Source organism: Peromyscus maniculatus, chromosome 22 (genome assembly GCF_049852395.1).
Source record: "Peromyscus maniculatus bairdii isolate BWxNUB_F1_BW_parent chromosome 22, HU_Pman_BW_mat_3.1, whole genome shotgun sequence".
NCBI lineage: Eukaryota > Metazoa > Chordata > Mammalia > Rodentia > Cricetidae > Peromyscus > Peromyscus maniculatus.
The window spans coordinates 51758294-51773321 of record NC_134873.1 but is presented as its reverse complement, the minus strand read 5'-3'; positions in this window follow the sequence as shown (position 1 = coordinate 51773321).

Sequence of the window (15028 nt, the reverse complement as noted above, 5' to 3'; positions counted from 1 at the left end):
CCTGGGCAGGAGGCAAGAAGGACAGGGGAAATTAAGGGGACATGAGAAGGGAAAGAGGTCCCCTTACCCTAGGATGTACTTTGCCTTTTTTGATGATGGATCAAGAAACCTCAATACAACTGACAACGCTAAAATTGCCTACAGAGATAACACGTGCGTTTCCCTAAAGACATCTCAAGCAAGGATGTTTCAAATAACTACTTGTGCTCACTTAGGGCTGGAGTGTCTGCAGCTTTGAGTTTTATTGTACTGACACTCATTTCTGATCTTTAAACCCAAACAGTTCACCTCAGAAAGCCACTCTGCCGTTTGATTTACAAAAGAAAATTCTTTAAGAGAAAGAAGTAAAGACGGTCACATATTTTTACTTCCTTTTACTACATTACTTACATTTTAAACCTTGCTTAATTTTTGAACTTCATTGTAAATTACATCTTCTGATTAGGGGCACTTAGCAGGCCACAGCATGGCATGTATCCACTGCAAAGACACCTAACTGTCACCTCCCTCTTGCAAGGCCCTCACCTGTGTCCTGGGCTGTGTGATTTCCTTCCCCTTAGGGCCCTCCTCTCTAAAACCAACCGAAAATGTGCACAATTCCTTCCTGTAATAAACTCATGAACCCTGCTTCACGCTGGCTGGCTTTAATACTCTTTACTGAGGTACAGCCAAGGATCCAGCTTTACCTGAGTGGAGGCTGCTAAGCAGGAAGGGTTGAGTTCAAGAGGAGTTGAAACCAAGTCTGTCCTGGAGTGTGGTCATGATTTCCGGGGACCTGAGGATTGGATGGAGAGAGCCATGCAGGGGCAAAGGGGCGGGGCGGCCCAGCACCGGGCTTTGCGATCTCTGTCTTCCAGCTCCTATTTGCTTCATTCCAGAGGCAGTGCAGAAAGCTGGGGTCCATCCCTTCATGCCCGAGATTTGGGTTGTGTGCTAAGGATGGCTGTCCATTGCCGGCCCCTTAGGCAGTTAAGGCGACAATGGAGAGGTTATTTTTTCATTTTGGGCACTAGATGGCGACACCTCCCTTCAGACAAAGTTGCCAGCTAGGCTACCAAAGCACCCTTGAGGTCACAGAGATGGATCCCTGAAGTTTCTGGGTCCTCATTTGGGGATTTGGAGTGGGGCATTTTTACGTTTTACCAGACTGAGCCCAGTGGGTTCAATGAGCAGTTAGGGAGAGCTTACTGTGTGCCAGCCCTGGGCTGTGAGCTGGGGCAGGGAGCTGGGAGGGACGGAGGCAGCCGCCAGAAAGCATCCAGGGTCTCCACAGCTCCTGCAGCCTCGAAAGGGAGCCAGATACAGTGTAAATGGCCACGAAACAACGGACTCCTATCATCCGAGGTGTTCCAGATGACTGGGTGCTGTGAGACCATATTCACTGGAAGAACATGGCTTGCCTGAGCTTTCGGGGAAGACTGCTCTTTCATACCAAACCATACATATCCTGACAACTCCTCTGCTTCATATACACCGTTACACCTACCCAAACCACGCCTAATTATAATCCCACCTTATATCCAGTGAGCCCCCCAACATTCCACTTTACCCCCACATAAATTCCCATCCTAGACTTCCCCTGTAGACCTTAATTACGGATGCTATTCCACTAAGTGTCCCTTCCTTCTGTAACCACGAGCAAATCTTTCTTAGAGACTTTGCTCCCTGTCCCACGTTCTCCACAGTCCCGTGAATCTACTGCCACATCTATTAGGAGAAATCTCATCAAACCGCGAGTCCTGATCTCACCCAGCTGTCTTCCTAACGCCACTCCGCTGGACCTGACAGGTATCACATCTGTGGCAAACCCAATGTCCCACACCACACGTCCTATCACAGGCATGCCATGGTTGCTCTCGCAGGGCGAGGGTCACAGCTTCCGTCTAGAAATGCACAGACCTCTGTTGTCTTCTTTGCTTTAGGAAGGAGGTGAGGAGGAAGAGGAGGGAGAGGAGGAAGGGGAGGGGGAGGAAGAGGAGGAGGAGGGGGAGGAGGAAGAGGAAGAGGAGGAGGAGGGAGAGGAAGGGGAGGAGGAGGGAGAGGAGGGGAAGGAGGAGGGGGAGGAGAAGGGGAGGAGGGGAGGAGAAGGGATGAGGGGGAGGAGGAGGGGGAGGAGGGGGAGGAAGCTTGCCTCTAGGTGCTCTTCTGCTTGCATCCAGCCTCACCAGTTTTTTTTTTTTTCTGGTTTTTCGAGACAGGGTTTCTCTTGTGTAGCTTTGCGCCTTTCCTGGAACTCACTTGGTAGCCCAGGCTGGCCCTGAACTCACAGAGATCCGCCTGCCTCCAGCCTCACCAGTCCTAACAGCTCCCAGGACAGTAGGTAACACTTATAAGCACAGGCTCCAGGTCTGAAGTCTGACTTGGGCTCTGGGTGCCCACTCATTGTCTCCTCCTCCCCCTCCCCCCCAGAGGAGGAGGAGGCACCAGGTCCGCGTTACAGTTTTGCCAACTGATCATTTAGCCGGCTTCCTTGCTCCCCGCCCCCCTTACTCTCTGCAGGGGCAAGGTTCTTGGGGGAGAACGTCTAAGGCTGGAAGAAACAGACCCGAAGGAACCGTCTAGTTCCACATCCCGCGATTCCCTCCCTCCCGCTCCTTCCCCCAGCCCCTCCCGTCGATCTAGCTTTTCTTCTGTGAGTGCAGCCGCGCAGCGAGCTTCCACAGCAGGCAGGCGCTGGGAAGAAACAGGGCAACCCGGTCTAACTCCCTCACACACCACACGCGAGAGGAGACTGAGGCTCAGAGACCGAGAACTCTCTGCCCGCACTCTGTCGTTGGTCAGGGCAGAGCCGGCCTTCCTGACGGGCCTCGCGGAGGGTTCCTCCGGCAGCTGCCCCTCGGGTGTGCCTCCTTGTTCAAGAAACGCTACTTGCGTTCAGAAGGCACGTCCAATGCGAACCACTCCGGAGATTGTATTTCAAAGATTGATAGACATGGCTTTTGCATTTTATCTGCTGTTTCAGATTAGCTCTGCTGTGGCTTCATTCTTTGGGGTTGATATTGGGGGTGGGAACCAATTTTGAGTCCCTCTCCGAAGTCCTTAGCTCTAGCCTGTAAGACTGGGCCTAAAAGGGACAGGGTGATCCATTCTATATTTTCAGTCTGTCAGGAGATTTCATTGTTTAAACAAACATTTCAATGAAGCCATCCAGCTGGGCAGTGATTTATGGCTCTGGCTACAGTTTTTCCCCAACAAAGATAAACAATCCTGCAACTCTTGGGACCAGGACTCCTGGTTCTAATAACTTGGAGCTGGCTGGACCACGCCAGCCATTGCCTGGTCTGGGGTTTGGTTAAGATCTGTTCACACTGGTCCTGCGGCTGAGCCACAAACCTTGGGGGACCATGTTGTGCTTGGAAGCTGGAACTACCTCTAGGGCAGGGAAGAATGGCAGAAAGGAGAGAGACAGTTCAGGGGTGGGGGCTTCCGACCCACCCCTCTCTTCCAGGCGCGAGCAGTAATGTTCTGTGTGTCCTGCGAAGTAGATACGTGGTATTCCAGTACAACGGCTTCTGTTATTATTGTTGGTGTTATTATTTATTTATGTTGTGTGTGTGTAGGTGTGTAAGCCAGAGGATAACTTGTGGGAGTTGGCTCTTTGCTTCCACCACGTGGGTCCTGGGGATCAAACCTAGAACCATTAGTCTTGGCAGCCAATGCCTTCCCTGCCGAGCCATCTCGCTGACCCCGAGTTTCTGGTCTGGCTTATATTGGTAATGGCACGTGGGTCTCCTCCTGTGGAATTATGCCAGGCTGTACACTGTGTGTTTGTCTAATCTTCAGCTCTGGCCTCTGAGCTTGGTCCTGACCAATCAGAGTAATACATTCTTGTGGTCATAGTTGTTGACCAAGGGAGTAGAGGGACATCTCATCTTATGAAGAACAGAAAGAGGTAGATGGGGTTGCTGGTCAAGAAATGGTTTCAGTTTTTTTTTTTTTTGGATTTTTTGAGACAAGGTTTCTCAGTGTAGCTTTGGCAACTTTCCTGGAACTCATTCTGTAGCCCAGGCTGGCCTCGAACTCACAGAGATCCGCCTGCCTCTGCCTCCTGAGTGCTGGGATTAAAGGCGTGTGCCACCACCGCCAGGCCAAAACGGGTGTTTTTTTCCCCCTCCTAGACTTGAAGTGGGATGATATGGGATTGTGACTGACCACAAGAGCTGCTGCTGACTTTTAATATCCAAGGGAGTTAGATGGTATGACAACAGATCGAATACTGAGGATGTGGGAGCTGAGGGCCGGAGAGCATTTACCCAAGTCCTCTTTTGAGTGAGGTAGGCTTTGACTGGTATCTATACAACAGGAACCCATATTTACCATTAGGCACAGCATGAGACCAGCTAGGATAGATAGTCCCAGCCCAGGGTCTGGCTTGTATGGTTCACCAAATGGACAGCGGCTCCCTGGTCTGACTACTTGCGTGTGGGGTTTACCTCAGCGGAAGGGTGTGGAGTTGAGGCAGATGCAAAGCAGAGAGAACGCACCTCACAGTCACGTCCCCAATGAGTTCTTGGTGAAGCTGAGGGCCACACACCAGGGGACAGTTATTTCAGGAGATTCAGACGTACGTCCCAAGAGAAGAAAAATCAAAATGCTTTGGAGATCGCCATGATTGGGTGGAGACATCACAGGAAAGGGAGTCTGGGGGTGAATCTTGAAAAGTGAGGAGGTTCTGATAGGTAGAGATGGGCAGAAGGTTTGACCAGAGGATGAAATGGGGAGGGAGAAGGGGCTATTCAGGGAATGTTGAGGAGCTGAATCAGACTAGAGGTTAGAGGATGTGAAGAGATCCAGCCGCTGACAAGGTAAGGTGGTGTCATCGTCAGATGCCTGTATTGTAAAACGTGCACTTAGTTCGGTGGGCAATGGGGAGCTATTGAGCCCTCTTGAGCAGGGAAGGATCTTTATAGGAGCTGCTTGCTATGGAATATTAGTTGAAGATGTGTTACATTCATTTATACTGTGGAATATTTGTTTAATGATGCAAAGATGTGTTGCGTTTTTTTTATGTTGCATTTGTTTAACTCTGTGAAGCTGTGTTACTGTGCCTGCCTAAAACACCTGACGGTCTAATAAAGAGCTGAACGGTCAATGGTGAAGCAGGGGGAAAAAGGACAGGCAGGGCTGGCAGGCAGAGAGAATATATAGAAGAGAGAAGAGGGAGAGGAGGGAGAAGAGGAAAAGGAGAGGAGGACGGCAGGGGTCAGCCACCCAGCCACCCAGCCACCCAGCCACCCAGCCACCCAGCCACCCAGCCACCCAGCCACCCAGCCACCCAGCCAGCCAGCCAGCCACCCAGTCACCCAGCCAGCCAGCCAGCCAGCCACGGAGTAAGAAGGAAAGAAAGGTATAGAGAACAGAGAAAGGTAAAAGCCCAGAGGCAAAAGATAGATGGGCTAGTTTAAGTTAGAAAAGCTGGCTAGGGCTGGGAGTAGTGGAGCACGCGTTTAATCCCAGCACTCAGGAGGCAGAGCCAGGCGGATCTCTGTGAGTTTGAGGCCAGCCTGGTCTACAGGTAAAGGGTTTATTTTAGTTTACAGTTCCACACCACAGTCCATCACTGAGAGAAGGTAGGGCAGGAACTCCAGCAGGACAGGAACCTGGAGGCAGTTGCTGAAGAAGAGGCCACAGAGGAACACTACTTTCTGTCTTTCCCCTTGTGGCTGGCTCAGCCTGGTTTCTTATATAACCCAGGACCACCAGCCCAGGGGTGGCATCACCCCACATCGCTCATCAACCAAGAAAATGCACCACAGGCATGCTCACAGGCAAATGGAATGGAGACGTTTTCTCAGTTGAGGTTTCCTCTCCCCAGTGACTCAAGCTTGTGTACAGTTGACGTGAGACTAGTCAGCACAGCTAACGAGCAGCTGGGCTGGGATTTGGAGTCAGGCATTTGGGGACCAATTTGTCCTTTCAAGCACAGCTTGCTCAGCTTCACGTATTCTAAAAGAAATCCAAATTAAAATTGTAGTAAAACATCATACTTTATATAACACTTGGCGGATGATGTTTTTGCTCAGGTAAAACCACACTCACATTTCATTGGTGGAAACGTTAATTAGACTATTTTGGAGGGCAATCTGTCAGTACCTACCAACATTTTAAACACACGTTTGCTTTGACATAGAAACTCCATTTCGGGCATTTTTCTAACACTCAGGTGATGGAAAATGTGGACATTTATTATAGTATGTTTGGATGACAAATGTCTAGGAAGAAGCTACGCATCTCCCAACAGGGCCTTGTGTACAGATATGGAGCATCAAGGCCGAGATGAGTGTATGGAACACTCTCTAAGATGCTCTGGTAAAGTGGCCAGGAAGATGGCCAGGGCAGAGGATGACTCACACATGCTCAGTCCTACACGCTGGCACACAGACAGTCTCCAACTCTAGGAAGAAGGATTGATGCTTGGGTGAAGGAGAGAGAGAGAGAGAGAGAGAGAGAGAGAGAGAGAGAGAGAGAGAGAGAGAGAGAGAGAGAGAGAGTAGCTTTTTAAAAAAATTTCTATGGTTTGGTATTGTAGAAAAACACATTTAAACATGTGTAAAGAGCAACTTGTAAAAAATAAAAATGTGCAGAGAGAGAAAGCTCTCTGGTGGGGTTGCTGATGGAACTGAAACTGAAGGGTAGGAAATTAAAGCCTGGGGGTTCCACAGGTGTTATAAGGGAAGGGGTATCTTACCACATGATTGTTACTTTCAGGTAGAAACACACAATGCTGTGGGATGATCTGTATGACAAATTGCTCTGATTGGTCAATAAATAAAACACTGATTGGCCAGTGGCCAGGCAGGAAGAAGGTGGGACAAGGAGAGAGGAGAATTCTGGGAAGTGGAAGACTGAGGCAGAGACACTGCCAGCCACCGCCAGGATAAGCAGCATGTAAAGACGCCGGTAAGCCACCAGCCACGTGGCAAGGTATAGATTTATAGAAATGAGTTAATTTAAGATATAAGAACAGTTAGCAAGAAGCCTGCCATGGCCATACAGTTTATAAGTAATATAAGCGTCTGAGTGATTATTTTATACGTGGATTGTGGGACTGCGGGGCTTGGTGGAACCTTGAGAGAAGCCCTCCAGTAACACACAATCTTATTTGTTTCTATTTTACACTTTAAAATAGATTTTTATTTGATAAGCATGTCTATGTGTACTTGTGTACCTGAACATACATGGTATAGTGAATAGATCATATGGTTAATATTTCAGACCACACACATACTAGTAGTTAATATGTTAATATGTTAATAGTTCATATGGTTAATAGTTCATACTGCACACATACTGCATAGTAGTAGTTAATAGTTCATATGTTAATAGTTCATACCAAACACATACTGCACATTAGTAGTTAATAGTTCACATGGGTATGCACATGGGCTTGGAATCCAGAGGTTGGTATTAGATGTCTTCCTCAATTGATTACCTTCCTTTCTTTCACGTGTGATGTGTACATGCATGTTTGCACATATGCAGGCACACATGTATGTGCAGGTCATATGTGTGCATGCACCTATGGAGGCCCGAGGCTAACCCTGAGAGACTTCCTCAGTCACTCTCCACCGGGTTCCTCGCGTCAGAGTTGCAGCCAACTCCAGAGTGTATCCATAAGGACTAGTCAGGTTAGCCGGGGTGTTCAGGGAATCCCATGTCTCCGCCTTCTGAGTGCTAGAATTCCTGGCAGACCATCATGCGCACCCGGTATTTGACGTGGGTTTTGGGAATCCAAACTCTGGCCCTTGAATTTGTCCAACAAACATTTTATCTCCCTAGCTCTGTTTCTGTTTTTTTTTTTTTTTATGCATTTAAAATTATCTTCCCATTCTCTCTCTCTCTCTCTCTCTCTCTCTCTCTCTCTCTCTCTCTCTCTCTCACACACACACACACACACACACACACACACACAGAGAGAGAGAGAGAGAGAGAGAGAGAGAGAGAGAGAGAGAGAGAGAGAGAGATCAATCTATAGTTCCCTGCAGCTGAGCTGAGCTGGAGGGCGGGAAGCCATCTCGGGGCGCTGCTCCTTCCTCCTCAAGTCCTGCTTCCTACGCTCTTCAAAGCGTGTTCTCTCGGCAAGCGTCTCCCGAGAGTCTCCAGGTGACTTGTGGAAGGTCTAAATGAGGTGGGAAAATGAGAAGGGGCATGAGACCCTGGGAAGGGGACTTCAGGATGAGGATTTGGGGACTTTCAGAACATCAAAGAGAAGAGAGAGAAACTGAAAGATGGCTGATGTCCAGAAAGCAAAAATGGTCCAAAGTCCAGACTGGAAGGCTGTAGCTCATAAACACTACAGAGGACATCTTTGTAGTGTACACACCTCTTGGTACACTTACCTTTTTGTTCAGAATGGACCTTTAGAAGTCGAGTGACCAGGTCAGAAGTTAGACATACTTAAAAATTTGGTGCCATTTCCAGATTGTACTTTATTAAAATTTTATCTTTTGCATTTGTGTGAGTGCGCGTGCGTGCGTGCGTGCGTGCGTGCGTGTGTGTGTGTGTGTGTGTGTGTGTGCCTGTCACAGTGCACATATGGAGGTCAGACTACATACAACTCATGGGAGTCTGTTCTCTCCCTCTACCATTCGAATTCCAGGAACTGAACTCAGGTCATCAGGCTGGGGGGCAAGTGCTTTTTAACTGCCGGACCTTGTCACCAGCCTGACTATTAAGATTTTATTGACCCGACACAGGAAGTGTGAAAAGTTCCCCGTTTCCACCTTCACCCAGCCATTTCAGAAAGATTTTAAGGCAGAACAATGGGAATTTGAGGGAGTTTGGATGAGATCTCTTAAAGTCTTCTTAAAAATGACAAAGAGGGGCTCCTGGTGGGGGAACTCCAGCTGAGCAGGGCTGGGGGTGGGGGAGGGGGAGGGGGAGGGGGTGGTGGGAATGAGAAGGCCGAGGTGACAGGGGTCAGAGTCATGGCTCAGGGGAAATGAAGTCAAGGTCAGGAGCAGGTGGGAACTGACGGTGATTTACCAAACCGGCCCCCTCTGGCACTTCACTCTTTATGGCCGTGCCCCTGGCCCTGCAACAGGGTTAGGTGAGGAATTCTAGTTTTAGTTGAGAAAGAGGATGCACCACTGAATTTAGCAACACCAGCTCTAGTTTAGGGCTTGTTACGCTTGTGGTGAGGCACGTGAAAATGGGATGGGTGCTCCCAAGGTGCTCCAGTCCAGTCACAGATACAGACTCATCAGTACAATGATGCGGACCAGTAGAAGAAAAGGCTTCAGATGTGCACCAAGGAGAGAGGATGGACCTGCCACTCTAACCAAGGAGAAGATTGGTAAAGAGGCCAAGTCCAAGGCTAGTTTTTTTTTTTTTTTTTTTTTTTTTAACAGGGTTTCTCTGTGTAACAGCCCTGGCTGTCCTGGATCTTGCTCTGTAGACCAGGCTGGCCTCGAACTCACAGAGATCCGCCTGCCTCTGCCTCCTGAGTGCTGGGATTAAAGGTGTGTGCCACCACCGCCCGGCTCCAAGGCTAGGTTTTAAGGGTGATCAGGAGGAATGTGAACAGTAAGCTAACAGAACAGGGAAACCCTAAGTAGATGCTTGCCTTCCAACTAGAGCTAGGTCTGTGTTGTAACTGAGAGAAGCCCACCCCTTGCTCAGCTGGTGGTCTTTGTGGGGCTTGGATCTACTTTCTCAGGGGGTGCATGGGAGTTGGTGATGGTGCTGTGGGGTTGAGAGTCTAACTTCCTTTTAATGAGGTCTTAGGTATCTTGAGGCACTATGGGGTGGGGTGGGGTTAACGTGGATGAGGAGAGGACAATTTGGCTCAAGATGCTTTTGTGAAAGAAGGAGGTTCTGATGAACAACAAGGAAGACAGTGGGTGGGGTGTGGGGGTGGGGTGGACAAATGGAGCCCAGGGTTCTAGGTGCCAGGTATGGCCTTCACAGAGGCCCCTGGTCAGCATGCTCTCCACACCCTCTGTGTGAGCCCCTCACATCCAGGACTGTGCCTGGACCCACCCGCCTCTCTGTTCCCATGTTCTCTTCTCTTTCTTCCCAGTGCCATCTCTGGGGATTCTTCATTGTTTATTTTTAGGGGTAGAGAGGATGAGTGGAGAGAAGCCCTACTCCTCCTCAAAACGTTTTTCGGAAATAGTTTCATCCTGTCCAGACATCAAAGTCTGTCTTCTCTTTCTTCCCATCACATCTCTCCCTTGAGGCAGAGAGCATCCAAAAGATTCTGGCTGCCTGAATAGGAATTGGGGGAGGGGTGGGGACTGGGAAGGCAGATGGGAACCCCTGGGAGGAAAAAGTTCAGTCCGGATATCAAAAACAAAACAAAACAAACAACAAACAAACAAACAAACACCCCCCTTTCTATTGTGGGCCATGAGACCACTGTCCGCCGGTAGCTAGGCATGCAACTTACAAATAACGTGCCAAATGAGAACGGCTTGGGGATCTTTCTAACAACCAGGATCTTGGAAACAGCATGCGTGTTCAAAGAGATGAACGTAAGAGCCAGCCTGTGCAGACTAATCATGGCACAGGTCCCTTGGATCCCCTTGCTTTCTCAAGGAATACAGCACACAGTTGGTGGGACATGCAGCTTAGGAACTGCCTAGTGGACTCTGTCTCTGGCCACTGTTTGGCCAGTGAGACGTAAATTGGGGTTTGTGTGTGTGGGGGGGTGCATTTTCTGGATGGGACCAAGTCAGTAGCATCTTGGGAAGGATCTATCCTTCAGCTATCTATCTATCTATCTATCTATCTATCTATCTATCTATCTATCTATCTATCTATCTATCTAATTATTTATTATCTATCTATCTAATTATTTATTATCTAGCATGTGAATGTGTTGTGTATGTAAATGCCCATGTGCCTGAGCATGCTTTCAGAGGCTGTTGGGTATCTTCCTCTGTCTCCTCTGTTTATTCCTTTGAGGCAAGGTCTCTCCCTAAGACTGAAGACTCATGTTTTCTCGTCTAAGCTGAAAGCTAACAAGCCCCAGTGATCCTTACTCTCTGGCCCTCTTGGACCTGGAGTTTCAGCCATGTGAGGCCTGCTCAGCTTGTTGTATAGGTGCTTAGATCCAAATTCTAGTCCTCATGGTTGTTCAAAAAGGACTCTTAACCATTGAGCCATCTCACTAGTTCCTTCCTTCCTTCCTTCCTCCCTCCCTCCCTCCCTCCCTCCCTCCTTCCTTCCTTCCTTCCTTCTCCTCCTGCCTTTTCTTGTAGTGAGATCTCAAGTAGCCCAGGCTGGCCTTGACCTTGCCCTATAACTGAAGACGACCTTGAATTTTTCTGTTTCTACTAGATGCCCCCCAAGTGTTGAGATTACAGGCATGTGCTACCAAGCCTGGTTTTATGTGGTATCGGGGATTGAACACAGAGCTTCATGCATGTTAGGCGAGTATTTTATCAACTGAGCTACATCCCAAGCCCTTAGGCCCATTTTCGTTCACCGAAACATATCTGGAGTCCCACGTGTTCCCAGCTCTTGCCAGCCTCCTGCTGTCTGCCCACGGGAGTTCTTCTTCTTGGGGCTGCCCGTGGCATGTGTGTCGGGGTGGGCTGTAGGCGGGAGAGGTGAGTGGGGCCAGCGACTGGGAAAGGAATTCACAGGACACACAAGGACTTTTGGGAGGTAGGGGGTGAGGGGAGACTCCGGGGATGTGAAGAACTGCCAAACAGAGAGGAGGGCTGATGAAAGTCTGATAATCTTTCATCTTCAGAACTTTCCATTTGAAGCATGAAATTTAATCAGATGTTTAAAGATCCTGCAGAAACGCAAGATCAACACAGGCGCAGAAGACGGGACTCCGTGGGCAGGTGCCGTATCTGTCTTATTACTGCAGTGAAGACAGATATTGGAACTGGCTGTGAGATTAGGTTTGGAACCCTGCTAGGTTGCTGTGGGTAAACAGGCCCTGGGGGGAAAATTGCTTTTCATTTCCTGAGATAGGAAGAGCAGGAACGGGGTGAGAGGAAGTGGTCATGAATCTCTGGAGACAGCAGTATCCGCATCCTCATTAGCTAGGGAGATGTCAGGTTGAAACCAGATGGCAAATATTTAATCACAAAGAGCATCTGTCAGAGAGAGAGGGAGAGAGAGAGAGAGAGTGGGAGAGAGGGAGAGAGGGCCTGGCCTGGGTCAGGGAGCCCACATGTCTGGTGCCAGTACTGTCAGTCCAGCCGCCAGCCCCCCTGAACTCCTACTGTGTGCTCCGCCAGCAGTCCCATAGCATGTATCCTGGGGCATTCACATCACATTCTAAGTGAATGTCACTTCTTGGAGCATGTCCCAGTAAGCTGCTGTTGTACAGGAAACTCTCACACAAAAGTCTGAGACTCGAGGCAACTTATTTTTTTCTTTATGCTTCTGTGGGTGGACTGCCTCGGTTGGGTGGTTTTCACTCGGGGTCCTTTATCGGGTTGCAGTCGCCTGTCGGATGGGCTGCAGGGACGGGAGGGTTCCAAGGGGCTAGCCGATCACTGTGGCTCACTCACAGGACTGGAAGTTGATGCTGGCTGTCCATCTGGGGCTCCTCCAGGGCTGTTCTCTTATCCAAGTTTTTTCCCCCAAGGTTTTTCACGGTGTGCGGGGCTGTGTTCTTGGAAGAAGTGTACCAACAGCAAGCATTCCACGAGGTCTAGGCAGAGTGTGTCAGGCTTCTTGTGGGATAACCTTGGAGGTACAAGAACATCATTTCTAGCACATGAAGGGAACGAAGCTTTGTCTTTTACTGTGGGAATGCCATGCAGGCACAAGGAGATAAGGAATTACTGGTGGCCATTTTTTTGAGACAAATTAACATATACATTACCTGGGTCCATAGCAGATTCCGTCGGTAGGTCGTCTGTACAGTTGCATGGGGTCCCACACTTAGGACGGTCCTGTGCTTCTTAGGACAATGCTCGGTTGCCACTGCCTTTAATTGTTAACACATTTCTGGTGTGGGGAACGCGGCTCAGTTGGTAGAGTGCTTGACCAGTGTGGGTTTGATCCCCACCACTGCATAAATCCCTTGGTGGTAGAGGCCTGTAGTTGGAACACAAAGGGAGTGGAGGCAGGAGAATCAAAGGTGGAGGTCATGCTTGGTGACATGGTAAGTTTGAGGATCAACTCACTTCTCCCTCCTTCCCTCCCTCCCCCCTCCCTCCCTCCCTCCCTCCCTCCGTCCCTCCCTCTCTCCCTCCCTACCTCCGTCCCTCCCTCCTTCCTCCCCTCCCTTTGTTGAAGGGAGGGGCGTCCTATGTCAGGATTGGCTCATGGGGCAGAATGATGAGCTTTGGAACCTGTAGGGTGCCAGCTCAAGGTCAAGTCCCGGTGAGCCACTTGAAAAAGCCTGGGTCAAATGGGTCTGGGTTTGGGGAAGAAGCAGAGGACTAGGAGAACAAGGAAGAGGGAGAGGAGGAGGAAGAGGCAGCTGTCTGGTTTTCTAAAGGAGTGCACTGAGAGCATTGGTGTCCTGGATAATAATGCCTCCCTCCTAGTCTACAGCCAGATACTTGGTAATTCCCCAAGGTATGGGGAATGTCTTCTAACAAAGTAGGAAATAGCTCCAAGAGCCTCCTAGAGCGGACCCAGTCCAACCTCTAACAAAGACAGATGGCTTCTGGGAAGCACACGTCTTGTTCATAGGTGAGGCTCTGTTTCCTTCAGGGGGTAGCATCCTATGTGATTGTCTTAGTTACTTCTCTATTGCTGTGATAAACATCATGACCAAAAGCAACTTGGGGAGGAAAGGGTTTATTTTAGAACTCTCTGGTCACACCCCACCACCGAAGCGAGTCAGGGCAAGAACTCAAGCAGGAACCTGAAGGCAGGAACTGAAGCAGAGACCATGGTGGACTGTCACTTATTGGCCCGCTCCTCAGGGCTTACTCAGCCTGCTTTCTTAGACAGAGGACCACCTGCCCAATGGTTAGCGCCACCCGAAGTGGGCTGGGCTATCTCACAGCCACCATCAATCAAGAAAATGCTCAATGGACTTGCCTATAAGCCAATCTTACGGAATGAGACCTCTAAGAGAACTAAGGAGGATGCTTTCCACGGGGCACTAGTTCTAGATTTCTCTAGAAAAGAGACACTTTCAAACCACGCATCCAAGGCTTAGTGTGGGCTGTCACTCTTCACTAGTGCTTGTCAGTTGCTTGTTTGACCTTCTTGGGCTGCTCTTCAGGGATCTCGTATTATTGTTGTGATAAAGCGCTATAACAACTTACCAAAGAAAGCCTTTCGCCGGGTGCATACCCTTAATATCAGAATACCTTTCTATGTAGACCAGGCTGGCCTTGAACTCACAGAGGTCCACCTACCTCTGCCTCTCTGCCTCCTGAATGCTGGGGTTAAAGGAGTACATCACTGTGCCTGGTAGGCCCATTTTCTTTCCACCAGTAAGCATACTCTAGCACACAGCTTCTTACACTGACCCATGCGGCATCAAGTGATCGGATGTGATGGTCACAAAAGAGCTAGGAAACAGTAAAAGGGTTCTGAACACAAGCAGCAAAAATTGGTTAACATGTAACGGTGATGACGGTGGTGGTGATGGTGATGATGATGATGATGAGTGTGATGATGGTGATGATGATTGTGATGATGGTGATGATGATGGTGATGATGATGGTGATTGTGATGATGGTGATGATGATGGTGGTGATGGTGATGATGATGATGATGAGTGTGATGATGATGATGGTGATGATGATTGTGATGATGGTGATGATGATGGTGATTATGATGGTGGTGATGGTGATGATGGTGATGATGATGATGATGATGGTGATGATGGTGATAATGATGGTGATTATGATGGTGGTGATGATAATAACAATAATAGCAAGGAGGCAACAAAATGACTCAAGGAGTAAAGAAAGTTGTAGACAAATTTCTAAACGGTCTTATTAAATAAGAAATGCAGAGTTAAAAGCCAAAGAGATCAGAGTGCCATGACTAGCTTTAGCTTACCACCAGTAAGTAGTAGCTTAGAGAGAGAGAGAGAGAGAGAGCTTCTTCCTGTGTGACTTGTGTTTTATTGCTTTCCTGTTCTGCCTTC